Raw genomic sequence first — 27,924 nt, 5'->3', positions numbered from 1 at the left:
GGACTATAATTACATTTTATAGTATTTAGCTCAATGAAATCATTTTTCCTTTTAAGTCTATTGAAACAACAATTGCCTGAGACCTTTGAATTTTGCCCCTAATATTACTGTTTCGTCACATACATCCTAACTTAAAGCTCCACCTGTACCATAAAAGAACCCCAATAATATGCTCTTTCTGTCATTTAACTCTGAAAAGGGAACTTGTTTATACTAAGGAAGGCAACATGTTGGACTAGAAAAAACATTGAGTCCTTAGGATATCTGGCTTTCAGTTGTAGCTTTATCTATATCTACTGTGTGGCCTTGGGAAACTCATGGACTTATCTGGGCTTCATTGGCTTCCATGGAAAATGAAGGGGAGATTTAGATTGTGTGAGTCCAATAATAACTGCCTATAATTCCATAAATATATTGGCAGTTTACAAATGTAGATGATATCTGTCATAATAGACCATAATGTCCTTTACAACAGCTCCATGGGAAGTGGTATAAGTCAGAAACTTCTGCTTTTGATTAAAAAAAAAAAAAAAATATATATATATATATATATATATATATATATAATTGACAGAGTTTTGAATCATTTGTTTCAAGAAAGAATAGAGAAAATAAAGATAAAATAAATTAGTTTCAAATGGATGAATAGAGAAATTAGTCATTTATAAATAAAAGACTTGCAGAAGAGTATTTTTGCGATCTAAATAAGGCACACAATTTTTCAAAAGAAGTATAAAAAAGAAAACATATAAGGCGCACAAATCTGGTGAAAAAAACAAGAAGATTAAAAATGCCAACTAACAGGATTTTATGTTTTACTTGAGGTGTGTGTATATATGCATGTATTGTGTATATATATATATGTTTATGTGTATATACACATACGAACATATGTGATATATGTACCTATACAGAGGTATATAAATGCAGTCTCTATAGCACATATATCTACTGTAACCCTGAAAAAAGATAGAAAGAGACTCAAAAGGTCATCGGTCCTCTGTCATAGAGGAATTACTTATGGTAAAAGATAACTGGCTTCCCCAATCTAATTTACAGTTGATACTGGAGATAGGGCTTGGGGTTTGTTGTTAAGGTATGGTCATGTTAGTTTGCTAATTATACGAATTTACTTTCCACTTTCCTGAATATACTGAGAAGGTATGCCATCTTACATGGCAAGGACCAAGTCTTATTGGTGGATCTCAGTGGCTAAGTTGGGTATGGCCTATCTACTAGAAGAGAGTTGTGAATTGGAGATCACTATGGTTAGCAGTTGTGATGAATTACTATCTGTTCTGGATCAAAACAGGAGAGTGGTCCAACCAAGTAGCCATTGGGTCTAGTGACTGCATCACTGTAGCAGCAATATGATGAATGTCTTAAAAGGGTAGAATACTTTACATTTTACAAACTCCGCTCAATATTTGAAGGCTCACAATAGCAATATTAAAAGAACTTAATATGGATTAGTGACACTAGAAGGATGGTGGTAGCAGATGGCAGTATGATGGGCTAAGGGGACATGGTTGACCAGGCATCCCAGTTAAGGACTGACTCAAAAGCATGAATGACTTTGATCAGTTTGATTATAAGTAAGACCCAGGGTTTCTAGACAACTGTGTCTTTTATTGTCCAGATGAAAATTATAGATTCCAATTATAGATTCCACTGGGTACTTTGATGATGACGTTTATAACCAGTGGTACAAAAGTATTCTAGTTCATTCATTTATCCATCAACTCATTCATTCACTTATACATTAACTAATTTATCTACCTTTGTACCTCATATGGTGCTAAGACACTTGATGGCCTAAAAATATTGTTCCTGTATTTTAGGAGTTTATCATTTAGTCTACGGCCATACCACCCTGAATGTGCCCGATCTCGTCTGATCTCAGAAGCAAAGCAGGGTCAGGCCTGGTTAGTACTTGGATGGGAGGAGTTTATCATTTAATAAGAGATTAGAAGTATAATCTAATAATTTCAATGGAATGAGATAAATGCTAAAATAATATACATGTATATTATATGATACAACACATATAATACATGTATACATGTATATTATCTGTATATATTATATATACATGCACACATACACAAGGTCATTGGTGTACTAACTGTGGGTATTCTAACTATACCTGAACATAAAGACCTGGAGATAAAACTGGAGATGTGTTAGCATGAGGGAGTTCTATAGGCCTTTGTAAGGATTTTGGCTCTTAACCTGAATCAAATAGGCAGCCGCAAGATTTCAAGTAAAGTTAAAATAACCACTTGATGGGAAATTTCTCCAAGAGTTTAAAATCACAAATTATGGGCTGTAAACCACTGGCCTAAACTAATGATATCCTACCAGGATAAACCAAGACATTTTCTCCATGTATATTCTCTTTCTCTCAGGTACCACCGACATTTTTAGGTTCTGGGTTCTGAGGTGATGTTTTTGCCTGTTATAATGCTCTACAGGATGGGAATTGACATGTTTATAATTTTGTGAGTGTGGGAACAGCACTGTAGAAATCTCATTTCCGGCTGCTGCTGGAAAGAAGGCATGAACCTGTAGTTTGTAGCCATTTGGCCAGATTTAGGCTATATCCTTCAATACAGATTACTAGGAATAAAGGTGATACTTTGATCTCTGATTGACTGACTCCAGTATCTATCGTTCAGTTGGTTCTAAACTAGAAGAGAGGGTTATTGTATTTAACACTCATATATCCAGTAAATGCTCCATTTGTTTATGTGTCAAGGCCCTGGTGCTGAGGCCAAAGACTAACAAACAGAGGGAGAGAGGAGAGAGGATGAGGCGCTGGGAGAAATAGTAGTATTTTTAAAAAACACAATTTTAATAAATAATTATATTCAAGATTACTTTAAGAAAATATGAATGCACTCCTTCTGCTTCTCAGTCTCCCCTCTCTCAGACTCCAGAAAATTAGGGTAACAGTCAGTTAAACATTTCAAAGTGCTCTCTTATGAGTGTAAAATGAAATACAGTCAACTAAAATGACATTGTTAAACAAAATAAGTATATGAGGCGAATTGGTGTTGGGTAAATTGGTTTTCAGTAAAATGGCCATTCAGGTGGACTGATTATTTGGCAAACTGCCTTATGAAAGATTAGTCTTTGGCAGTTTAGATTAGAGCCAAATGATTAATGGATCCTCTGAACAAGAACCACAAAAAATGTCATCCAGCCTCAGCTTGAACAACCAGGAATGAGAAATATGTTGCAATGCAAGACAATTCCGAACAACTGAAAAATTTGTTTTTACATACTTGCATTATACATGTCTCCTTATTTTGCACTCATATTTCTCCACTGGTCATATCCAACCCTCAAGAACAACATATAATTTTCAAAATCTGTTCTTTATATGCAAGCTTATAAATAAAAATTAGGAGCTATTGTTTTTTACTTGATGTTTCTTTAACCTAAACCGCCTGAGTTGGTGAGTCATCCCATTCTGTGGATTGATTTTTCCATCCCTTCACCATCTTGGTTGCTGTGTCAACCTGCCTCTCGAGGAAAATCACATACAAAAGAAAATTACACTGCTCTGAGTACTGCTAAGAACATGAGCATAGCCTTCTTTATTTTGAAACCTATTCTTAGGATTTTGAACAAGCAAACCTTATGGAATATAATCGAAATGCAAGCTTGTTTATTTATTAAAAAAATCTTCCAATCTGTTTTAAAAATGTTTCATTTGTAGAAATTCATCTCTCCTCTGTATGAAAAATCTGCCAGGTTCCTGAATTTTCTACTCACTCTTAGGTAATATAGAATACCCTGTTCACATTAATTCCCCAAATATCATCTTTGATAAAATATCAACCCTTAGATCCTAATTCAAAGATAAAACTCTGTTCTCTTCCTTCCCCAAGCTAGGGCTTGACTGTAGGCAAGCAGCCTATCTTCTGGGGAATGTCCTGGTGGACTTACTGTTTCTAGCTCACCTCCTTCTCCATCATCCCCACTAGCTGCTCTGACCCCTTTAGATTCTAGTGACGGGACAGGTAGGTGTCAGGAGATAAAGAGGTAAAAAGTAGGCTGTTTCACACTTGACTGGTATTCCATTTAGACACCTGTAGAGGTCTATTATTCTCTGAGTGAATTCCTCTTGAGCAGAATTTCATTTAAAATGACCTCAACCAGTCTCTCTCTCTCTCTCAATGGGGTGCCTGTACATGCCTGGCTCATATCTGATTGCAACGAAACACTCACTCACTTTTCATCTTGACAGAATTCAGTACAGGTGAATCCTAATGAAACAGCATTTCTCTCCTGGCTCTGCCCTCAGGCATCTCACCTATGGACCCTCCAGCTCCTCTGGCATTAGCACAATGTGCCTCCCAATCCAGGGGACACAAGTGAAGCTCTCTGCACGTCCAACGGAAGCCCCGATCTTTAGGCTTGAAGCTAAGGGGGAAGTACCCACTTCCTGCTGTAAAGGTGGAGAAGGGAGACTCAGCACTGAAGAAGCTCTCTCCAAAACATTTCTTTACAAATATAGTCTTAGTTGCTACTCCTATACCTCTTCATATCGTTCTTATGGGGTTCAGAGCCTTTAAACAGTTCAAAGTCACTTAATTAAAAGCTTTTGCTCAGTCATCCAATAGCTCACTTTGGAATTTAACATCTTTAACAGTTAAAACTCTCAGTTTTACCTATTATCTATACTTCTTTTAAAAGCAGCCCAAGATCAAATTAAATTTTGTTAGCACCCTTATGGCCCTCCATATGTCCTTGACTGAATTGCTTCACCTTTTATTCTTGTTGTAACTAAGAGTGTTCAGAAGAAACAATTAAAAAATGGGAAATAATGCAGATTAAGAACGTGCTATACATTTATTAACTCATATTAAAACCTCCTTTTAAAGAGCTTGAAGGCTTACATATTATATGCAGTCTTAAAAATCATGGCTTTTGGTATAGTTTTCCGGCTCTGAGGAGGTGAAAAAAAAGAAAGGGAGGGACCTAAAAACAAGGAAGGGGGTGACTGCTGTGCCTTTGCACCAAAAGAATAGACAACCTGGGAAAGCATCAACTCCAATTCTGAAGGCACAATGTCAAGGGCTTTGTTTATATCCCTGGGATACCAATTATTTTCCAAATAAAGCTTTACTGGTGTTTGCACACATAAGCGTGTGTGCGCACGCATGCACACACACCCACACACACAATTTCCCACCTTTGTCCTGTGTATTTACAGTCCAGGCTATGCACAGGGCAGAACAGGGTGGTTTAATTCTTAGGAAGTTCATTCCAATGGGAAATGAATTCTTGAATTTAATCCCATATATATTATCTTTCTAATCACAAGAAGGTATATTCCCATGTCCATATACAATAAAAAATCTTGAAATGAAATAAAACTCATACTCAGAAGAGAACAAATCCCCAGGAGCCATTTTCCACCAATCTGTTTTTATCTTCTGGAATTCATTCTCTCTCCTTTACTAAGAGATTCCTGTGAAAGTATGACTCAGTTCCTCCCGCAGGTCTTGACTACTATCTCCGAGACAAATTTCAAAACCAATCTGACACATTTTAAGACCACTTATTCAGACAACATTTTCTGACATACTTTTCAGTATTCTTGAAAGTCAACTGCTTTTTCATTTTCATCTCACTCCCCACTCCTCAAATCCTTTTCCTTTATTTTTAGTCCTTCATTATAAAAGCAATACATATTCATTAAAAAAACAAAATGTAGACAAGCAAAATAACATAATGTGCACTCATGATTTAGTCAGAGATATTCATTATGAATATTTCTGTGAATATTTTTAATATCCTTTTTAAATGCAAGTGTTCTTAATTTGTATGTAGGAACCACATTTAAATGCTATTATAACCAACTACATTAAACCAATCTGACAGTTCTTGACGACTTGCATTGGTGCAGATTTCTTTACCATAAGTATGGCAGAGAAGAAATGATTGGCTTTAAATGAATTACATATAAATAGCAAATACATATGAAAAAACTTTGAATACTCATTTCTAACAAATCTGAATTTTCACCAAATTATTGTGTTCTCTCTCTAGCTCCTAAGTTCAGCGAGGTTTGTATCCTTATATGCTTATGTTTATCCTTTTATACCTATGCACACACATTTTTGTGTGCATAGGTATAAAAGGATAAACGTGGTCATAGATTTGACATTTGGCTTAATCTTGAGATAAATTATCTTAAAGCTTTTATCACAATTTTCTCTTCCATTATATTTCCAAAAATATAACTGTATCTTTGGTGATGATTATTATATATATTTTACATTGATTATTATATATATATTTATTTAAAAAAAATAAACCTATACATACATATAATATTTTGGAAATTGCTTCCTTCACTTAGCAATATCTCTTAGACCTAACCAATCTTTGGAATAGTGGATTGCAGGCTTTGATTTTATTCTACAAACAATGAAGAACTTACTTACTTGCCAAGCTGGTGTATCACATGAACAAACAGGTTCCTGGATTGTTTATGGTAAGTAGCGTCATCAGAAATAACACCTTATCTGTAGATAGAGGCATTGTGAAATAACTCACTGTGGCTTAAATTCATTCAGTGGCAAGTTGTACAACATCATCTCCTTCTAAGTCAGATATTCAAGACCTAAAAATGGCAAATGTTATAAATAATTTTTCTGTAAGTTTTAGAAAGTATATTATCAAGAAATAGTTTCTAAAAAAGATATATATTTTTGCTTTATATTTTTTGGAATGATGTAAGTTAAAATTTTTTTAAAGTCTCTTAAAATTAAAAAAATTAATGTATATTATTAAATTAAAATAAAATAAATTATTATTACTATTAATTTTTACAGATACAATCTCTGTCAGTTGCCCAGGTTGGAGTACAGTGATGTAATCATAGCTCATTGCAGCTTTGAACTCCTGGGCTCAAGCAATCCTCCTATCCCAGTCTTCTGTGTGGGTAGGACTACAGTTGCTTGCCACCATGCCCAGCTAATTTTTAATATTTTTTGTAGAGATGAGGTCTTGCCATTTTGCCCAGGCTGGTCTTGAAACCCTGGCCTTGAGTGCTCCTCCTGCCTGTCCTCTCAAAGTGCTGAGATTACAGGTATGAGCCAGTGCCAAGTTCCAAATTACATTAAATTAATCAGTATTTAAAGATTTCTAAACTCTAAAATTTTTTGCATTTTTAAAAAAATATTTTACTCTGGGATACATGCGCAGGACATACAGGTTTGTTACATAGGTATACATGTGCCATGGTGTTTTGCTTCACCTATCAACCTGTCATCTAGGTTTTAAGCCCTGCATGCATTAGGTATTTGTCCTAATGCTCTCCCTCCCCTTGCTTCCCACCCCCATAACAGGCCCCCGTGTGTGATGATCCCCTCCCAGTGTCCATATGTTCTCATTGTTCAACTTTCACTTATGAGTGAGAACATGTGGTGTTTGCTAAACTCCAAAGTTTTTGAGCTTGGATCTTGTGTGTGTGATTTGCAATTTTTTTGTGTGCAAAAAGGCAATGTTTCTGTGGTAATACATCATGGATGCTGTGTGTGTGTGAGTGTGTGTGTGCGTATGTGTGTGTTTTAACAGATAAAAAGTGAAACCTAAAGAATTATTTAATATACTTAGACTTTTGGCTTCCTCAAAAAAAATCAGATAATAAAACTATTGTAATTTATTGAAGCAAGATAGCAAAATGTTTTATAAGTTAGCAGGTAGCATAGAAAAAGAATACCAAGAAAAAAGGGCAACATGGGCCTTTTTTAAAATAGTCACAACCGGCATGTTACCTAAATCAGTGGTCCCTAAACTGGGGTGATTTTGACCCCCAAAAACATTTAACAATGTCTGGAAATTTTTTTTGTTGTCACAACTGGAGAGAGTTGCTACTAGCGTCTAGTGAGTTGAGACCAGGGATGTTGCAAATTGTCTTATAATACACAGACCAGTGCCTTACAACAAAGAATTCCCCAGCCTAAAATGTCAACAGACATGCCAACCAATTTGAGAGGAAATGCCTTTGTTTGTATGTTAGTTTTGAAGACATCTGTCACTGCTCAAAATAAGCCAGCAGTCTCTCTTAAATATATGACCAAAATTCTTTCCATCCCTGAACTTCTTTGGAAGACACCAAGTAGGTGGTTTGCACACCAAGTCTTTGTTGGAGAGAATGTTTGAAACCTAATCTGCTGACTCTTGAACCCAGGAACCATATATATAGACTTACTATTTTTACATTTAAGGTAAGTAACTGCTTCAGTTTCATGGTGGTCTAAAACGTTGTCATAGATCTTACATTTGGCTTAATCTTGAGAAAAATTATCTTAAAGCTTTTATCACCATTTTCTCTTCTGTCGTATTTCCAAAAATATAACTATGTATCTTTGGTGATGATTATTATATATATTTTACATTGATTATTATATACATATTTTGAAAATAGTTATCATGTCCATCTGTTGATGACATTTGATTGCTTTCGTGGTAAATTTGTACCTGGGTAGTGTTTTATATTTTTCTCATTAGAATAACTTTTGCATAAGTCGGATTCTCATTTGGCATTTCAGTAAGTTTAAATGCTTATCAAGACTGTCTAAAGAGGGCTTGGGTGATGGTCTCTGAATTCACTGGGCATTAATAGATGGGCCTACTTAATAGTGCTCAAAAGAGGGGGACATATTAAACATGTGGGGACTTCTTCAAACCATAAATGTCAGAAGATTCTGCTACTATGTTTCTTTGGAGCTTAGTGTTAAATGCTCAGTATTTGCTTTTTTATCCTAGGCTCCTATTATTTTTTAATCTGTGGTGGTTAATTTTATGTGCCAATTTGACTGGGCTATGGGGTGCTCCAATATTTGGGTGTTTCTGTGACAGTGTTTTAGATGAGATTAACATGTGCATTGGTGGACTGAGTAAGGCAGATTGCTCTCATGCTGGGTGATTTATAATGTTATTGTGGTTATTAATGTGGTGGGCTTCATCCATTTAGCTGGATAGAACAGCCTGAATAGAACAAAAAGGCTGACCCTCTTCCTAACAAGAGAGGATTCCTCCTGTCTGTCTTTGAACTGAGACATTGATATTTTCCTGCCTTTGAATTCAAACAAAAACATTGCTTCTTCCTGGTTGAACCCTCCAGCCTTCTGACTGGGGCTCCACCATTGGTTATCCTCAGTCTCTAGTTTGCCAGTTCACCCTGCTGATCTTGGGACTTTTCACCCTCTATAATCACATGAGCCAATTCCTGTTAATAAATCTCTCTCTATAGAAAGAGATTTTTATAAGAAACTGGTTCTACTGCTTTGGAGAATCCAGATGAATACACTATTATGTAAATAATGGAACAATACCAATATTAATAATGATAAAAGTCATGGCTAACATTTGTTGTTCATTGAACTGAATATTTGTTACTTGTGTTTGTCTAGCACCTTTTCCCCCCTTTAGCTTTGAATACCTCTTTTTTATGAGGAGTTCATTTATTGCAAATATGATGAAATAGACCTGGCTTTTTCTCAAAGATCGAAGAGTGGGTATGATGAGTCTATCAGTGTGCCATTCTTTTCTCTAGTCATAGTGACTGGTTCAGAAATGAGCATATGATCCAAACAAAACCAATCAGAGTTTTTCTTTGGGTTCCCTCCAGGATAATTTGAGAGAACCCTCTTTTTCTATTAGGGTAGGATAGAAGCCAGTCTGAGAATGAAACCAGGTAGAAACAAGCAGAGCCAAAAGATGGCAAGACAGAAACTTGACTTTGAGCTCCTGGAGCCATCTGTGCCTAAAGACTAATTGCTTTTTAAATTTCCCAATTACAATTCCCTTTTGTGTTTAAGCTACTTTTAGTTGGGGTTTGGACACTTAAACTGAATGGTAATAAGAACTATGTTCTGGGCACTTTTTAAAGTACTTCATATGAATATAGTCAATTGACTCTCATTAAAACCATGTGAAGTAAGTTTCTTTATTTCTATATTTTACAGACAAAAAAAATTAAACTTAAGAGGAGTAACATGTTCAAGGTCATAGCTGATGAGTAGTACAAGGGAGGTTAGATTCAAACAGGCTCATCAGAGTCTTCACTGAGACCCACTATATTCAGGTGCTTATGCTGTGGAAAGCATAGATCATCTCATTTAGTTGTAAAACTATCCTAAGAGGTATTATTTTCTCTATTTTATAGATTGGGAAACTGAGGCTTAATAAAGCTAAGTCAGTTGCCTAAGATAATATAATAGTAGTAGATATAGCAGCATGTTTTTGTATATCTCTTTTTAATTTTAAAACTAGATCAACAATTTAAAAACTAAATTATACTTCTTTTCTATTTATAAGTCGGAAGATAGGGATAAAAAATAGGGACAAAAATATTGTTCTATAACTGAAAAGTAAAGTTTTATCTTCAGAGTGCTATAAATAATTAAAGTCTTGGACTGGGGGGTGTCTTTCAGATTCTTACGGGAGTAATCTGTTAATATCTATTTATTAAATAAATCATGGATAAATCTGATACCTTCTGAAGCTCAGTAGTCACTCATGGGACTTAGCAGCCAAAAATGAAGAGAGTATGTGCCTGAAGAGCTGATTCTGATCCTCCTCCTTCCTCTGAGGTGATGAGTAAGGTTTTACTCCCTTTTGTCTAGATTCCACAAGAAGTGCAGATTTGTTCAGTCATAATTTCACCTATGCTATGGGGTGTACCAATTAGGCAAAATCAGGGGTGGAGGTTGCCCGGGTTTAATTTAACATTGGTATCACATTCTTCTTCTTGTATTTGCAAAATTTATTCTTAAATAAAAATATGCTCAAATTAATTGTTTTATATCTGCTGGGAAAAAACTACTACATTGACATGATACAATCTTATATATACTATTAGAAAAACTTGGAGAGATTACAAAAGCATTATAAAAGCTCCTAGAAATCACTGCTTCATGATTTATTTCACGTGTGGCATTTGTTGTTGTTTTTGAGACAGTCTTGCTCTTTCGCACAGGTTGGAGAGCAATGGCTTGATCTCAGCTCACTACAACCTCCGCCCCACTTCCAAGGTTCAAGAGATTCTCCTGCCTCAGCCTCCCAAGTAGCTGGGACTACAGGCATATGCCACCATGCCTAGCTAATTTTGTATTTTTAGTAGAGATGGGGTTTCTCCAAGTTGGTCAGGCTGTTCTCAAACTCCTGATGTCAGGTGATCCGCCTGCCTTGGCTTCCCAAAGTGCTGGGATTACAGGAAAATGGCTGTGTGGCAATTTTATATGTCTCTATTTAGCAGATTTATGCCATTCTCTTGGGGTATATCAGGTGACTTCCTCACTTTATGTCTACCAAAATTGAAAGTTAACAGCCTCAACTTTTTGCTACCAACACAATAAGAAATAGTTTCTTGAGAATAGGATATGTGTTTAAAAAATATATCTATTTTGACATTGCTAGGCATTCATTCTCCATGGCTAATGATACTGAGTTGCCTAGGCTGGTCCAGATGAGGGATTAATGAATGGCCTTCACTGGTTAGGGAAGATGTAGGATTTTTTTCTCCCATATAAGTGATTACAAAATAAAAACCTCACGTGTTTCTGCTATGATTTGGATATTTGACCCTTCCAGACCTCATGTTATTTATTTATTCATTTATGTCTGAGACAGGGTCTTACTCTGTCACCCAGGCTAGACTGCAGTGCAGTGACATGATCACAGCTCACTGCAGCCTTGACCTCCTGGGCTCAAGCAATCCTCCCACCTCAGCCTCCTGAGTAGCTGGGACCGCAGGTACATGCCACCATGCCTGACTAATTTTTTTTATTTGTTGTAGAGGTGGGGTTTTACTGTGTTGCCGAGGCTGGTCTCGAACTCCTGAGTACAAGCAATCTTCTGGCCTCAGCCTCTCAAAGTGCTGAGATTACAGGTATGAGCTACTGTGCCTGGCCTCATGTTGAAATGTGATTCCTAATATTGGAGGTGGGGGCTAAGGGTGGTGTTTGGGTCATGGAGGCAAATCTTTTATGAATATTTTAATGCCCTTCCTGGGGTTGGTGGGGAATGAGTGAGTTCTTCATTAGTTCCTACAAAAGCTGGTTATTGAAAAGAACCTGACACTTTCCTCTCTTCTCTCTTGGTTTCTCTTTTGCCATGTGATCTCTACATGCCTTTGGCTATCCTTTTCTTCCCACCATGCATGAAAGGAGCTTGGGGCTCTCACCAGAAGCTGCTGCTGGCACCATGCTTCTTGTACAGCCTGCAAAACTATAAGCCCAATAAACCTCTTTTCTATGTAAATTACCCAACTTCAGGTATTCCTTTAAAGCAACATAAATGGGTGAAGACAGTCTGGTTTCACAGTTCTTATGACTGCTAGTCAAAGTGTCTACCAACTTTCTGGCTTTGGTTGATCTGATCATGGGATATCATGGGATATCTGATATCTCTAACTTCTAAGAGGCAAGTCAGGCCATAGAAAGAAATAGGTACTATTGACTGGCCTTTTGTCTTCATCATAAAGTGAACAAAATCTGGGATTGGCTACTGCCTGGTGTTGGCAGGAACAGAAATGAAAAATGTGTCAAAGAGGCAGGTGTTACTGGTAACTGCACTAAATTAAAAGTCTGTCTTCATATAATTTTTTTGACTCACTTCACCAAGTTAGGCTTCAATTAAGGCCACTTCCTTTTTGTTTCCCCAGCGAACTTCTTGAGCACTGGTAAGGAACATTTGGAGAAGATTCTTCTAAGAAGGCCTGATCCACTTGATGCCCTGACAAAAGAAGTTAATCTATTATGGTAATAGAAAATGTCAAAATTAAAACTGTTGGCTGGGCGCAGTGGCTCAAGTCTGTAATCCCAGCACTTTGGGAGGCCGAGGCGGGTGGATCACAAGGTCAAGAGATCGAGACCATCCTGGTCAACATGGTGAAACCCCGTCTCTACTAAAGATACAAAAAATTAGCTGGGCATGGTGGCGTGTGCCTGTAATCCCAGCTACTCCGCAGGCTGAGGCAAGAGAATTGCCTGAACCCAGGAGGCGGAGGTTGCGGTGAGCCAAGACCGCGCCATTGCACTCCAGCCTGGGTAACAAGAGCGAAACTCCGTCTCAAAAAAAAAAAAAAAAAAAAAAATTAAAACTGTTTCCAAAACCAGATAAGCCAAAGGTCATTGTTATCTTCCAATAGGATGTTGTGCATCTATACTGAAAGAGATAATTTTTTTTTTTTTTTGAGATGGGGTCTCACTCTGTTACCAGGCTGGAGTGCAGTGGCGAGAATTCTGCTCAGTATAACCTCCACCTCCTGGGTTCAAGCAATTCTCCTGCCTTAGCCTCCTGAGTAGCTGGGACTACAGGTGTGTACCACCACACCCAGCTAATTTTTGCATTTATTTTTACTAAAGATGGGGTTTCACCACGTTGGCCAGGATCGTCTCGATCTCTTGACCATGTGATCCACCCACCTTGGCCTCCCAAAGTGCTGGGATTACAGGAATAAGCCCCTGTGCCCCGCAAAGGGAGAATTTTTTAAAAACAATCTCTTTATCTATGTGTACCCTACTTCTTCATTTAGTTGGGTATGTCTTTAAGTATTTTCCTGAAATTTACTCCTCTTCAAAGTCTAATGGATTAAGTTTTGTGGAAATTTCAATAAATGTTCAAATCACTGTTTCTTTTAGCTTTGCTAGAGGTAACAAAACAAAATAAAACAAAACACCAACCTACCAACCAACCAACCAACCAACCAGGACACTCCTTTCAATTCCCTCCAGTATTATAACTCAGAATTCTTGCTAAGGGTTAGCAGGCTACTGTGTTAGGCAGAATTAATGCCCCCATCCATGTCCCATGCATATTTACACCCAAATCCCTGGAATCTGTGAGTGTATTTCATGGCAAATGCTTTGCAGATGTGATTAAGTCCAGGATCTTGAAATGGGGACTTTATCCTGTATTATTCTAGTGGGCCCAATGTATTTAGAAGTTTATTTAACAAGGGCAAGAAGAAGGCAGGTGAGAGAAGATGTGACATCAAACACAGAGATCAGAGTGATGAGTTTGCTTCAAGGAGGTCATGAGCCAAGAAATGCAGGCAGTGTCTAGAAGCTAGACAAGGCATGAAAATGGATTCTCCTTTAGAGCCTCCAGAAGGTGTTCAACTCTGCTGACATCTTGATTTGAACCCAGTGAGATTCATTTAGTAATTCTCATTTTCAGAACTGTAAGATACTAAATTACATTGTTTTAAGCCACAAGGTTTTGTTAGTTCATTACGGCAACATTAGGGAATGAAAACAACTGCAAACACCCTCCCCTGTTCATCAGCTCCAGTGAGCAAGAAACACTGGCCAGACTCAGGACTCCTAGAACACCTAAAATTGTCTGATGTTAGGCACAGGTCTCAAAGCAGTGTGAGTAATATTAAGTATGGTTGATGGTATTGAATTAATAAGAAAATAAAATTTGTGTGAAAACCTTTTACTGATTTCTGTTTCTTTAGTCCTATAATTTCAATTTCTTTGTGATTAAGAAATTAAAGTTTAAGAAGTCTCCTAGCACTCACCTATCTCTCTCTTTTTTTTTTTTTAAGATAGAATTTCCCTCTTGTTGCCCAAGCTGGAGTGCAAAGGTGCAATCTTGGCTCACTGCAAACTCTGCCTCCTGGGTTCAAGCGATTCTCCTGCCTCAGCCTCCTGAGTAACTGGGATTACAGGCACACACCACCACGCCCAGCTAATTTTTTGTATTTTTATTAGAAATGGGATTTTACCATGTTAGCCAGGGTGGTCTCAAACACCTGACCTCAGGTGATCTGCCTGCCTCGGCCTCCCAAAATATTGAAATTACAGGCATGAGCCACCTTGCCTGGCTGCACTCACCTGTCTTTAAGCGCAATATCTCCTGTTTGATCACTGACCCCCAAATGATCACCATCCATTCCAATTAGCTAGGAATTCTAAAGGCTAGTCAGTACAAAGAAGGGCAGGGAGTCAGACATAGAAGTGAAGATGGCAATCAGCTCCCTACTGCCTTTGCTGCTGTCTGCCACATGGTGTCCTGCAGAAGACTGTTCTGCAAAGATGAATTGATGTTTGCTTCATCTCGTTTATGCCTTTGTTAGCCCATGTCCAACAGGTGTGCCACACTTGGATGCCAAGGAAGTTGCCCTGGTGTTCATTAATTACTCTTCAAATGCAACATTCAGCAAACTTAAATGGGGAGATTCTCCTGGGTGCTTCTATAGCTCAAAGGCATTGTCCCTAAGCTATATATTATGCCACCACTAGCCTTTTCCCATAAACATGTACTTCTATGTGGGAGCTTAAAGCAATAAATGTTTCTCTCTTATCCTTCTGATGAATGCTCCCTTTGAGGTGAAAGTCACTTCTTGGTTCTAGGTTCTAGGTTCCCCTAATTTCAACTCTTGGGATCCACAGCTCAGGATCCAAGTTCTTTCTTTCCCTGAAAACTTTGCACTTCTTGTGACAGTAGCTTCACTTCCTTCCACAGGGATGGTTTAATGGGTTCTGTTGGGGAACCCTTTAGGGCATTGGATACCTGCTCTGTCTACATTTATATACAGAGCCCACTTACTTGATTCCTTTTAGGACTGAAGTGTGGCTCTGACTTCCTTTATGAGGGAAGCATCATCTTCCTACAACATTTAATCACTCCTTCGCCTGGCATTGCATTTAATCACTGCCTTAACAGAGACCTCTTATATTTTATTGTGTTGACTTCTGACTCATGGTAACTTCTTTCCATTAATTCTTGGTCTTTTAAAACTCTCTGGATAATAGGAGAAATGTGCAATGAATTATCCTCATACACCTGCCATGTAGACACAGACATGGGGTGATTGTTCTCTGATCTATCCGATGATATTTTGATTTTTCATCATCATAATCAGTTCTGTCTGGGCAAGCACCAGTCTCTTAATTTAGTCCACACAGGGGTAAAAAGGGATATTTATCTCCCTTATCCTGAACTTCAGACTTCTATTCATGCAGCCCAGGGATGAATTCACTTTTTTAGCAGCAACATCTCATGTGAATTTCTTGAACTCACAGACAAGTAAAATTCTTCTTAAGGTACTTGTGTTATGTGTAGTCTGTGTCTGAATATTCATTTTATCTCTATTTTTTTCTTATTTTATTCAGCTTAGATTTCAATTGTTTCAATAACATATTACAGATGCTATATAAAAATTTAATTATTTTCAGATTTCATTGTAATAATTTCTCTACTGTCAATCAACTTTTTGAAAGAGGCCAAAGATACTTCATACCTTTCTTCAGTTTGACATTCTTCTTTTGGTTAGCATTCTTTGGGTAAGAGTGCACAAAGACACCCTTTATTGACAAGGAATATTAAAGAATCAGAAAATTCTAGGTTAAAATCCTTATTTTTCTGTTATTACCTGTGTGACGTTGAACAAATTGCCTCTAATTTTATAAATAATTTAAAATATGGGGATATTTATTGGCCACATTAGATTATTGTTCTGGTATTGTGTGTACATATGTTTATGTGCATGTATGTGCAAGTGTGTATGTGTTTCTATGTATATGCCAATGTTTATGCATGGTTTGTATGTACATAAATATGTTTATGTATATGTGTATATTTTGTGTGTAGCATATACATATACATACACATATGTAAATATAAACATACATTATATGTGTTATGTGTATATTTACATAAGTGTATGTATATGTATATGCTTCTGTTTGTATGTATATGTCATCAAAGTCTTGAAATGTATACACATACATTATATGTGTTATGTGTATATTTACATATGTGTATGTATATGTATATGCTTCTGTTTGTATGTATATGTGTGTAGCTGCATATTAGGTGTGTGTATATTTATGTATTGATTATGCGTGCATGTAGCTATCTGTATTCTGGAACATACTAAATTGTCAATAAACAGCAGATATTAAAATTAACAAGTCAAACTATGACTACAGCCACCACACATGATACTCAACTGTATCAGAACAATGTCTTGCACAGTATCTGGCATAATAAACATTTCCCGCAACCTCTCTGGTAAATATAGATATAAAGGAAATTATATAATCCCGGCATGATTTGGTCCTTAGTGATCATCTGTTTACATCATAAGTGTTTACCAGCCTTTTATACTCTAACATTTTGCTAGGGATCTATCCAATGTCTTTGGCATATAGTTTAGTAAATTGAACTGCTTTGACTTCTTTGAAATGGAAACATGTATTTGCCCTTTTTCTACCTGCCAGCAAGACTTCTGTTCTCCATAGTTCTTCAAAGATGACTATTTGCAGTTCACTGATGTCAGGATGTCATCTGAGCCATCTTTTGGTCTTGTGGAATGGAGCCTTCTTTGGTCATCAAAGTCTTTTGAAATGTGCATTTTTTTTCAACCTTCTTACCTAGCTTAAACTTTAATTTCCTCCTCCCAGTATTTGCTTTCCCATTTCCAATCTGACAATTAAACTTCTTAACCAATATATTAATAAAATCTCTCTTGATTAAAAATGCAGGAAATCCAACTTAAACTCTTTTAGGACAAAAAGGAATACCTTGGCTTACATAGCTGAGGGATTCAAGGGTAAGGCTTATTTCAATCATGGCTGAATTCAGGGATTCAGAGGATGTCCCCAGGAGCCCAGTTTTCTTGCCATATTTGAGCTCTTATTCCTCCTGTGAGTGAGCTTTTGACCTGGTAGGGAAGATAACTACTGATTTTGATTCAAATCCAAAATGATGAGAAACTCTCTCTCAGTATCCATGAATCAAATATCCTGGGGAGAATGTGACTGGCATATTTGGTTATATGCTCGTGGCCATGGCCAGGCAGGCTGGGCATTGTGGTTCATTAGACCTCATGAGATTCAGGAGGGATCCAGAACTGTGAAACAGTGGTCTGCTACAACAGAGAAAGGACATGAAAAGCTTTTCATTCTACCTGTCTTTTGCAGACTTTACACTACTGTCCCCAAATCTTTCTGTTGCTTTCTGTATACTTTCAAAAAACCGATTTTCATCTTTCTTGGTAATTTTGCAATATTTTCTTTATTCTCTTGGTATTAGTTTTCGCTGTTTTGATTCTTCTATTCTTTGAAGATGGCATCTTTAAAATTATTCTGTTTATTGAAGAGCTGGTTGAGCTGTCCAAGTGGTTTCTTTACTGTTTCTCCCTCATCTTCCATGATTAGACTCTCAGATCTGTGTATTTAAAAGCCTAGAGTCTTTTGCTTCTCCAGTCTCTGCTTCTCTGGCTATGAGATCATGTGTATCTTCTTTCTGAACCTCTGGAAAGCCACCTTCTTTTAGTTTGAAGCATATATATAGCTTTGCTCAGGCTTCAGAGCTTCCAGACTGTAAGATTCTGTTACTGGTAACCCCTTTCTTGGCAAAGGATTCTACCATTTTCATTTTGCCAATGACTACTTTTTCTGCTGGCCAGAATTATGTCCTAAGCAGCTCCCTTCATTACTTTTTCTGTCTTCTGAAAGATAAAGATTTAAGTATGATGTACCCCATGCTTTGCTCTTAGCTGATTGTGACTTCCTGGAGACATTTGGATAAGCAGAATCTTCATCACTTCTGTATCTTGCCTCTGTATCGGTGCCAGCTTTGTAATCAATGCTAGGACATGATTGCCCATTCTTTCTTCCTGGAATGGCTGTTTTACCAAACATCCCAACCCTATCACCAATAATAATATCATTTTGGCAATATTTTCTTTCATCTCTATCCAGATGCTCTTTATCATTCTGCCATCGCTGATTTTGTTTTTTGCAAAGGTATATATCTTCTTGACACAGAGTGCCACTCCATTTGCACAATGTAGTACATTCCATGAAAGATGCTTCTTGTGAATTCTATTTTGCCAAGATGCAATGATGTTTATGAGGGAGTGTTCATTTTCTTGTGCAAACATCAAATTGTATTTTTGGTATATTGGTATTCAAACACTAGGAATTTAAGTGCTATGTCCTACTGCCTCTTACTTTCTGCTGTGAATTACTAGGTACATTATACACTGGTTTCATACTTTAGAGTTTTACCTGGGCTTTTCCCTCTTTTTTCCTTCCACTATTTCAATTTTAAATCCTCTAAAACAAGAGACGTATCCCCAGTGAACACATTCTTCTCGTTAGGAAAATAAATCAAATCTTATTACAACCAATGCAAAAGAAACAATTCTCATTTTTCTTATTTGTACTGGGAATGTGTATTTTCAAATGACATTAGGACAACAGGGCCTATAGAGTAAGTTTGCAAAATTCTTCTATAATGATTCTTACCATGGAGACCTATAATATGTTTGAGTTGTGACTGGTGTCCAGTTTGACTAAATATGCTACATCATGCTCCAACTTATTCACATCTACAGAACAGGTTCCATGTGTGGCTTTTAAGGACTTTCCTGTCCCTAAGGGCTGAAGAAGTGTAACTGGGGAAGTGTAAAATAGCTCACAGTAGTAAGAGTAGATCTTTTTCATAGCATAACCAGGACCTGATAGGTCTGAAGGCTCAGATAGAGAAGCTGCAGAAACCCAGAAGTGGGGGTAGGGGGTGTTCTATTTCTGTCCTCTCTTACCTCTGTCTCTGCCATGTGCTCCTGCCTTTGCCCTGCCCTCACATTTGCTTCTGCCCAGATATTTCTCCTGCTCTTACTCCAGCTCTGCTCCTTTGTTGTGAACCTTGGTCCAACTTTGGTTTATACCTGCCTTTGACTCTGCCTTACCTCTTCGCCTGTCTTAGGGCCTGTGCTTTCCCTACAGCCAAGGGTCCTGGGACCAAAGGTATTCTGAATGTGATATAAGAGTTTTGGAGCAGAATGCCTGGAGAAAGTGCTGAGTGTTTACCAGTTTCCTTTGCTCCTTCTGGGGTGCAGGTAAAGAAGACGAGGAGAGAAGAACTGACATCAAACATTTAGAAGATAATTAAGAGGACCTCAAGCTGCCTTAGCAGAGCGCATCTCCTGAAGTGCAGATAAAATCAATATCAAGGCTCAGACAGACATGGAGATAAAAGTCCCATGAAAGAAGACCTAGAGTTTTCATTGAGTAGGACTCAGCACAAGAGCTGGCCCAGCTGCCTCATCATGGTTTGAACCTTTGTTTTCTTATCTGTAAGATAACACCTACGGTGCCAGGTTGAGTTTTTGGCAAGCAGAAAGTTAATTTGCAGAATTATTAGAGAAAGCTCTTGGTGTCAACACCTATGAAAACAAAGGAGGGAAAATCACAATGGCATAGGGAAAAATCAAGGCCAAGTTTGTCCTGCATTGATCTGAAATGCTGGACCTTTATACCCCTGCCTCCATTAATCATTGGATGAGGATCACCTAGGAAGGATGTGGGAGATGTGATCCTTGAAGGGGCTGTCTGTCGAAGGATGCTTGCTGATAGCTCTCCCACTAGTAGAAACAAAAAGTCATTCCTTGAGGGGATCTTGGTAACATTTTCTGTGTGTTTCTTACCTGTTAAACCTGGTTTTGTGAGAGAAATTAACTGTAAAACTTACTGTAAATGTTAATTTTATAATTCATACCATGATCAAATATTTATTAAGGGTCTATTCTGTAATAGCTCCTTGATATAAATAAAAATATTAAACCCGACTTTTTTCTTTTTTCTTTGCTGTTGGCTGAGTCTTGCTCTGTCATCCAGGTTAGAGTGCAGTGGTATGATCTTGGCCCACTGTAGCCTCCACCTCCTGGATTCAAGTGATTCTCCTGCCTCAGTCTCCTGAGTACCTGGGACTACAGGTGAGTGCCACCACACCCAACTAATTTTGTGTTTTTAGTAGAGACAGGATTTTGCCATGTTGGCCAGGCTGGTCTTGAACTCCTGGCTTTGTGATCTACCTGCCTTGGACTCTCATAGTTCTGGGATTACAGGAGTGAGCAAGGGTACTGAGCCTGACTTTTTTCTTTAATGTATGTTATTTTTTCTCTTAAAGTTGATAGTCTTCTAGACCCACTGCAGTCGTCCTCAAATAACCACCAAAGCATCAGGGTCACCCAGAAATACATATTGGATACTAACTACATTCAAGACTTTAGAAACGTAAATCTTTTCTGCATAAAATTCTTCCTTGGCATTTCAACACCATAAACAGTAGAATATTTGTGGTAATTGTTAAGCAGGATAATTGCCAATACATAATTTTTAATATACTGTGACATAATTACAATAACAAAATTTACATATTTTAGTACTTCCTGAAGAACAAAATTAAAAACGCTTTTAAGTTAAACATTCTCCTTGAAGAATACATAAATAGTGGTGTAATAACTGAGCCTCAGGAAAAAAATAAAGGGAAATACCATTTAATATGTTTTATTATCAACTAGGGAGCCAAAAATAAGTCATACGTAATGGAATTTCATTGTGTAGCAGTGGAATTTCCCTCAGAGTTTTATTAAAAGCTTTAACATAGTTTGAACTCCTTAGTGAAGTCAATGGCCTGTCCAAGGTCTGAGTCAGCATTTTAAGTAAATATGCTAATTTTTTAGCTCAACAAAGAAAATGTTACTTTTCATGCATTTCCGATGTAAAACAATCTTTTTATTCTATTACTTATGAACTACTCAGTGAAACCTAACTGAATGTTTTGATTGGTTATATTAAAATTTACATTTCCTCAACAATCTGAGAATGGTTTCGTTGTTGACTGATCACAGTAAGATTAAATTTGTAGTCCATGAATTAATAAGAGGTATATTAGATACAAAGCCTAATACAAATCATAATAGTGATCATTTTGCATTTGTATCATTTTACATATTCAAAAGGACAAACCATACTCCTTAGTTGCTTTTTAGAACATTAGATATGTATATGCATGCAAATGAAAGTATAGAATAAGAAAATAGATCTAAAACATTACTTTTTCAGTTGTCCTGTCATTTCACTTGTCCCCTCTTTAGAAACCCTGCAGGTATACTACAAAATTCTATAATCTTACTGTTTAGAGTGTGAACCTTGGATGAGAATAGGTTTTACTTGGTTGCCTGGTAGAAATGCTGGTTTTCAGGACTTATGCCAAAACTGCTACACTGATATCTGCATTTTACCGAGTTACCCAGGTAATCTGTATTCACATTAAAGTTTGAGAAGAAATAAGTCTGCAGTTCTTTGGTCTCTAGCAAACTGAAGTTAAAATTCCAGTTTTTAAAAACATTTTCAGATAATTGCTTCTTTCGTTTAGCTATTTAGTTATACAAATAAATTTAAGTATAACATATTCTGAGACATAAAACTCCATACAGAAATGTGAGTCATTGAAGTTAATTTCTGTTTTAAATTCTGAGGAGCTAAAGGTATAGAGTAGAATTAGAAAGCTTATCTTTGAATAAAAATGCTCAAGTTATCCAGTTATAAAATATGATTAATGGGCTAATTTCATTTTTGCATGTATTTGACCTTTTCCATCAGAATGGTTTCCTAGAAACGTTAAATGGAGGCTTCAGGAAGCAAGCAGAGAAAACAATTCCCATCAAATAACATCATTTGACCACTGCTTACACAGAACAATCACCTTATGAACTATTTTCTTATTTCTTTTCATAAGTGAAATTTCAAAACAATGGTTTCCCCCATTCACTCCATTTCTAGTGGGTAACATAAGAGGATTTGCAGCCCTGCTTGGTTTATGATTCTCATATTATGGACTCTGCTCTGCAGTTAGATGAAATAGGACCTCAAATGCAGTGGATGTTATAGTTAAAGCTGTTCTTATGTCATTTAGAGATTGTTTTTAGATTAAGGATCATTTGACCTTGAGTTACTGTGGTTGCTTTATTATCTGATCATGGTGCCTCCAATAAGCGTTTGTCCAGTGCTTTCAGCCCATTACCTGCCTGTGCCATTATAAAGCTTCTTGCTTCAGAAGATCTCTCAGTATGGTTAGAACAAGGTAAAGAGCTTAAATAAGCAAGCTATATTTATCAGCAATAAAAAGCAGTCCCTGGAAATGTCCTACCCAGAAAATTAATCTATAAAGGATAGCTCTACCTGATGAAAATAGAATTGATTTTATATTCTAGAATTATTTATTAGTTTTATTGTGAGCAGATAATACTCTTACATTGATAATAGAGATTTGTATAGCACTTTCATGGTAGTCCCTATAAATAGATCAAAAAAAGGTATTTTTTTTTTTTTTTTTTTTGGAGACAGTGTGGCTGAGGCTGGAGTGTAGTGGTACTATCTTGGTGCACTGCAACCTCTGCCTCCTGGGTTCAAGTGATTCTCGTGTGTCAGCCTCTGAGTAGCTGGGACTACAGGCAGGCGCCATGATGCCTGGCTAATTTTTGTATTTATAGTAGAGACAAAGTTTCACCATGTTGGCCAGGTTGGTCTCAAACTCCTGACCTCAAGTGTTCTGCCTGCCTCAGCTTCCCAAGTTGCTGGGATTATAGGCGGGAGCCACTGTACATAGCCAATGGTCTCTTTACATTAAAATAAAACTCCACATGGTATATTCTGTAGTGAGAAAACTGCAGTCTAAAGCTTCACATGGTATATTCTGTAGTGAGAAAACCAAAGAGGAGGAAGCATGCCTATAGCAGCTTCAATAAGATGAAATAGATGAAGTTATATATGATATGAAACAACAAAGAGGAAAGTTTTTGGGTAAGATTGAGAGGTCTAGATGACTCAAGTTAGGGATAATTTCAATGCTAAACACTGCAACTATGCCATCAAGGAGACCAACACTGACGGCAGGTAATAAGGAGGCAGTAGATAGAATAATGGACTTGAACTTGGAGAATGAAGTTTCTATGCAACTGCAGTTTACGTTAATAGCAGGACAATGTTTCGATTACATGTTGGCAGTTACCCCTAAAATTTGGGTTGTTAAAATGCTGCAGTTTTTACTTTTCTTTGTCAGGGCCTCCCCACATCCAATTGCTATCCTGTTACCTAACATAGTGCCTTACATAAGTGATTATTACATATTTGTTAATGACGATGAAATTTTAAGAATATTTTAGAAACAGTGGCCATAACATGGCCTCAGACAAGGGCTTAAATAATAGAAGCATCAAATCTCTTACAAAAGAGCATATAAATAAAACAGCACCAGAGCTTTGATTGTATCACTTAAGAGTGAGTTCACAGATCACAGATTCTCTCTCTCTTTCTCTCTTAAACACAATTGAGAAATGCCTGCAGCTCTGGCAAAAAGACATAAGCCAAATGTAGATCAAAGAAACATCTAAGTATTGTATTTTCTTAGCCACTGGTATGAAGTGGGATATGATAATAGAGAGCAGTTTTATGTCTTACAGAAATAGAAAACGATTTTATGTTTATTTTGGTCTTCATTCAAAGGCAGTATTTTCAGATATTTCCATACCACCAAAGGACTTCTATCTCAACCACAGTGAATGATGATGGACTTAAACAACAGGGTTAAAATCATTATAATAAAGTTACACCAGATTCATCTGGGCTATAAAAGTTAAAGATATAAAAATAGACTAGTCCTAATGTATGACTCACCCTCAGGAGGGCATATGCTTTTCCAGTAGCAGTAATAGGTCAGACCAGATCCATTTCTACTCTCTTGCCCAGCAATAGTCCCTGGTGGCATTTGTGTTTACTGGGGCTTTGCGACAAGCAGTGTTTAACTGCTTTACAGGAAGTACAGGGGCAGGAAAGAAATTATAAGACCTACTTCTACAGGCATGGAGTGACCAATGAGATTATTATAATCTTAAGTGTAAATGCTATCTTTATTAAAATACCAGGAAGGTGAGTGATCATTACAAAGATAACAATTCTATAAGGCAATATATAATTGTGATTATAGAGATTTGGAAGCCAAATAAATGGGTTGCCTGATAACCACATATTATTGATTGCAAAATATTAGTTAAATGGGCTGGACATGGAGGCTCATGCCTGTCACGCCTGTGATCCCAGTACTTTGGGAGACTGAAGCTGGCAGATCACTTGAGGTCAGGAGTTCAAGACCAGCCTGGCCAACATGATGAAACCCTGTCTCTACTAATAATACAAAAATTAGTCGGGTGTGGTGGTGCACACCTGTAATCCCAGCTACTTGGGAGGCTGAGGTGTGAGAATCATTTGAACCCAGTAGGCAAAAGTTGCAATGAACTGAGAATACACCACTGCACTCTAGCCTGGGCAAAAGAGTGAGACTCTGTCTCAAAACAAAAAACAAAACAGAAACCTATTATTCACAGTTCTGGAGTCTGGAATGTCCAGGATCAAGGGACTGGCAGATTCCATGGCTGGTGAAGGGCCACTTCCTGGTTTGTAAGCAGCTGTGTCCTAACACAGTGGAAAGGGTGAGGGATTTCCCTGAGATCTGTTTCATAAGGTGACTAATTGCATTTATGAGAGTGGTACCTTCATGACCTAATCAATTCCCAAAGATCCTGCCTCCTGATATTCTCATATTAGGGGTTTGAATGTCAACATATAAATTTAGGGGAAGGGAACACAAACATACAACTCTATGTCCATTGAGAAATATGAGCAAAAGTGATGTGTTTTCTCTGTCCATCAGTGAACCTTCTCCATCTTCTCTTTTGCCATCTATTGGCTGGAAGTGAAAGATTCCCAGGCCCCAGAAGATGGTGTGGCTATGGAATGGGAGGAGCCTGGGAACATGAATCACTCCCTAGAAGACTATCCTAATAATACCTACAATGAATTATTGTATGAACAGGACATATTTTTATGGCATTAAACCACTGAAACTTTCTGAATTGTTTATTAGAGTAGCCATTATTATATCAAGAGAGTGTATCTTCAAATTTTAAGTAAATTTTAACAAATAAATAAAAGGACCTTTACCTCTTTAAACCATGCCTTATTGAAAATCCTCAAAATCAAGTGTTCTTGATAAAAGTTATGCTAATATGCACAGTTTTGGTATAATTTACACTTTACTTATTTGGTAGGTGCTTATCTTAGTTATGATTTTCTCATGTGAAGAATCTGTATGCTTCAACTGTGGGAATATTAGAATGAAATGTTCAGATGTCTCTTCACTGTGAACCTTTCTTCCTTTTTTAGAATTGTGAAATATGCAGGCTAATGGCCCTGAAAAAGGCACCTTTGAAATAGACTAAAGATGATGATTGGATTATCAAGATTTGAATAATATTTTCTAATGTGCTTTTAAACTCCTTAGTGGAAAAACCTGAATGGGGAACAAAATTGTTCCTGGCCTGGCTAGTAGTGCAGGGGCCCCTTTGAAATGTCATTAATCCTTTCAAACATGAGGATCTGTTTATCCAGTAATCTATTTTTAGGGCCAATACATTTTATTTCTCACATCATAAAATAATAGATGCTTAGTAAAATCACAAAAAAAAGTTTTAAAGTATAATAAAAACAAAAACATACTTTTGTCTGATAAATCAGAGATGCCATTTACATTTATATTTTGCTGGGTCTTTTTCTCTGTATTAAAGTATGTTTACTTTTCTGGCTGGTTTTAATTCTGTTTATTTTATATTTTAATAATCTCATGTATATATTATAATAATGCAAACAATAAAGAAGTACATGTAATACAAAGAAAAAGTCTCTCTTTACTTTGCCCAGCACCACTAACCTGTACAGAGTAAAGCCTTTTTCTTATTTAAAGTGTGACCTTACAGATATGTCCTTTTGCATTGAGGCATTTATATATATTTTTCTGTGTAGATAATTTCAAATGTAATGTATATATGATATATAGATAGGATATATAAACAGATGTGTATGTGTAGGTGTATATGTCCATATATATGATATACACAGATATATGTTATGTTTTTATACTTAACATTATATTTAGAGGGCTTTCCTGTGTAATGAAACACATTTAATAAAAATATAGTTCTTCACACAGCCATTTTATAAGTAATTAAATTATGACATATTAATAACTTCTTTAAATATTTTAAAATTTAACATTGCTATGGGCATGCATCTTTGCATCTTTGATTATCTTTTTCAAAGTTCTGAATTAAAATAGATCAAAGAATATAAACCATTTCATGACTATTGATGTAAATGTTTCCTCTGTTTTAATAAACATATCTCCCAAATAAATATATTTATAATATTTCTTGATTTTACAAATCTGGAAATCAGAACAGAGAAAAAAAATTCTTGTTATCTTTTACTCTTAGAGTCTACCTACTGGAAAGCAACATGAGTCAGAAATGTCACAGTCACTGGCACTCAACCTTTTCTGCACATTAGTTTATTAACAAATAATGCTGACTCCCACCCTTCAGATATTCTGATTTAATTGGGATGGGTGCAACCCAGACATTGGGATTTTAAACAGCTCCCTGAGTAATTCTAATGTGCAGCAAAATTTGGAAACCACCCTCATAGAGCATTCAACCATTGGAAGATACTCAGACACATGTGGCCAAGAGGTCAAATGAAGGTCACTAGCAGATTTCTATGCTTGTTATTTAGAAGAAATACCATTTCTTCTGGTAGTGAAAACATTGCTGATAGAAACACTGCTGATAGTATTCAAGACTATTAATCACCTTGACTCTCAAAATAAATCCAACTAGAAAAATAGGATTGACCTAATCTAATACTGTAATACTCTAAAGCATTAGATTGTAAAAGCATCTTCCCCAACGACTACTGGAGTGTTTGGAAAAAAGCATCCCATTTTTGCAAACTGATTTTTGTCTTGGCTGTAGTGTTTGCTTGTTTAAGCATTAATGACTTGATTTGGAAAGAAATAGCTTCCTGTATGGCCTGGATTAAGAAGAGCCCTCTTTACTCTGCCAGAAATTGTGTACAAATGCTAGCATGTAAACAGTGCAACCCGTGACATTTTTTTACACTCAAAGAGGCAAGGTGACACACATGGCTTAAGGGCTAAAAGAAACATGAGAGCTGTAACGCAGTTACAATCGGAAGTGCT

General features: G+C 36.8%; 1 long non-coding RNA gene across 1 annotated transcript; it reads left to right on the top strand.

The window, feature by feature from the left end:
* Nucleotides 1–664: 664 nt before the first annotated feature.
* LOC118144283 (uncharacterized) lies at nucleotides 665–27,080 on the top strand. The gene is made up of 6 exons (XR_004728929.3): nucleotides 665–8,249; nucleotides 10,461–10,619; nucleotides 11,825–11,917; nucleotides 12,692–12,788; nucleotides 19,889–20,764; nucleotides 25,543–27,080. It is a non-coding gene; the product is annotated as an uncharacterized LOC118144283 (long non-coding RNA).
* Nucleotides 27,081–27,924: the final 844 nt, after the last annotated feature.

The sequence above is a fragment of the Callithrix jacchus genome, chromosome 9, assembly GCF_049354715.1.
Source record: "Callithrix jacchus isolate 240 chromosome 9, calJac240_pri, whole genome shotgun sequence".
NCBI classification, from domain to species: domain Eukaryota; kingdom Metazoa; phylum Chordata; class Mammalia; order Primates; family Cebidae; genus Callithrix; species Callithrix jacchus.
This window is presented reverse-complemented; position numbering and strand designations above follow the sequence as displayed.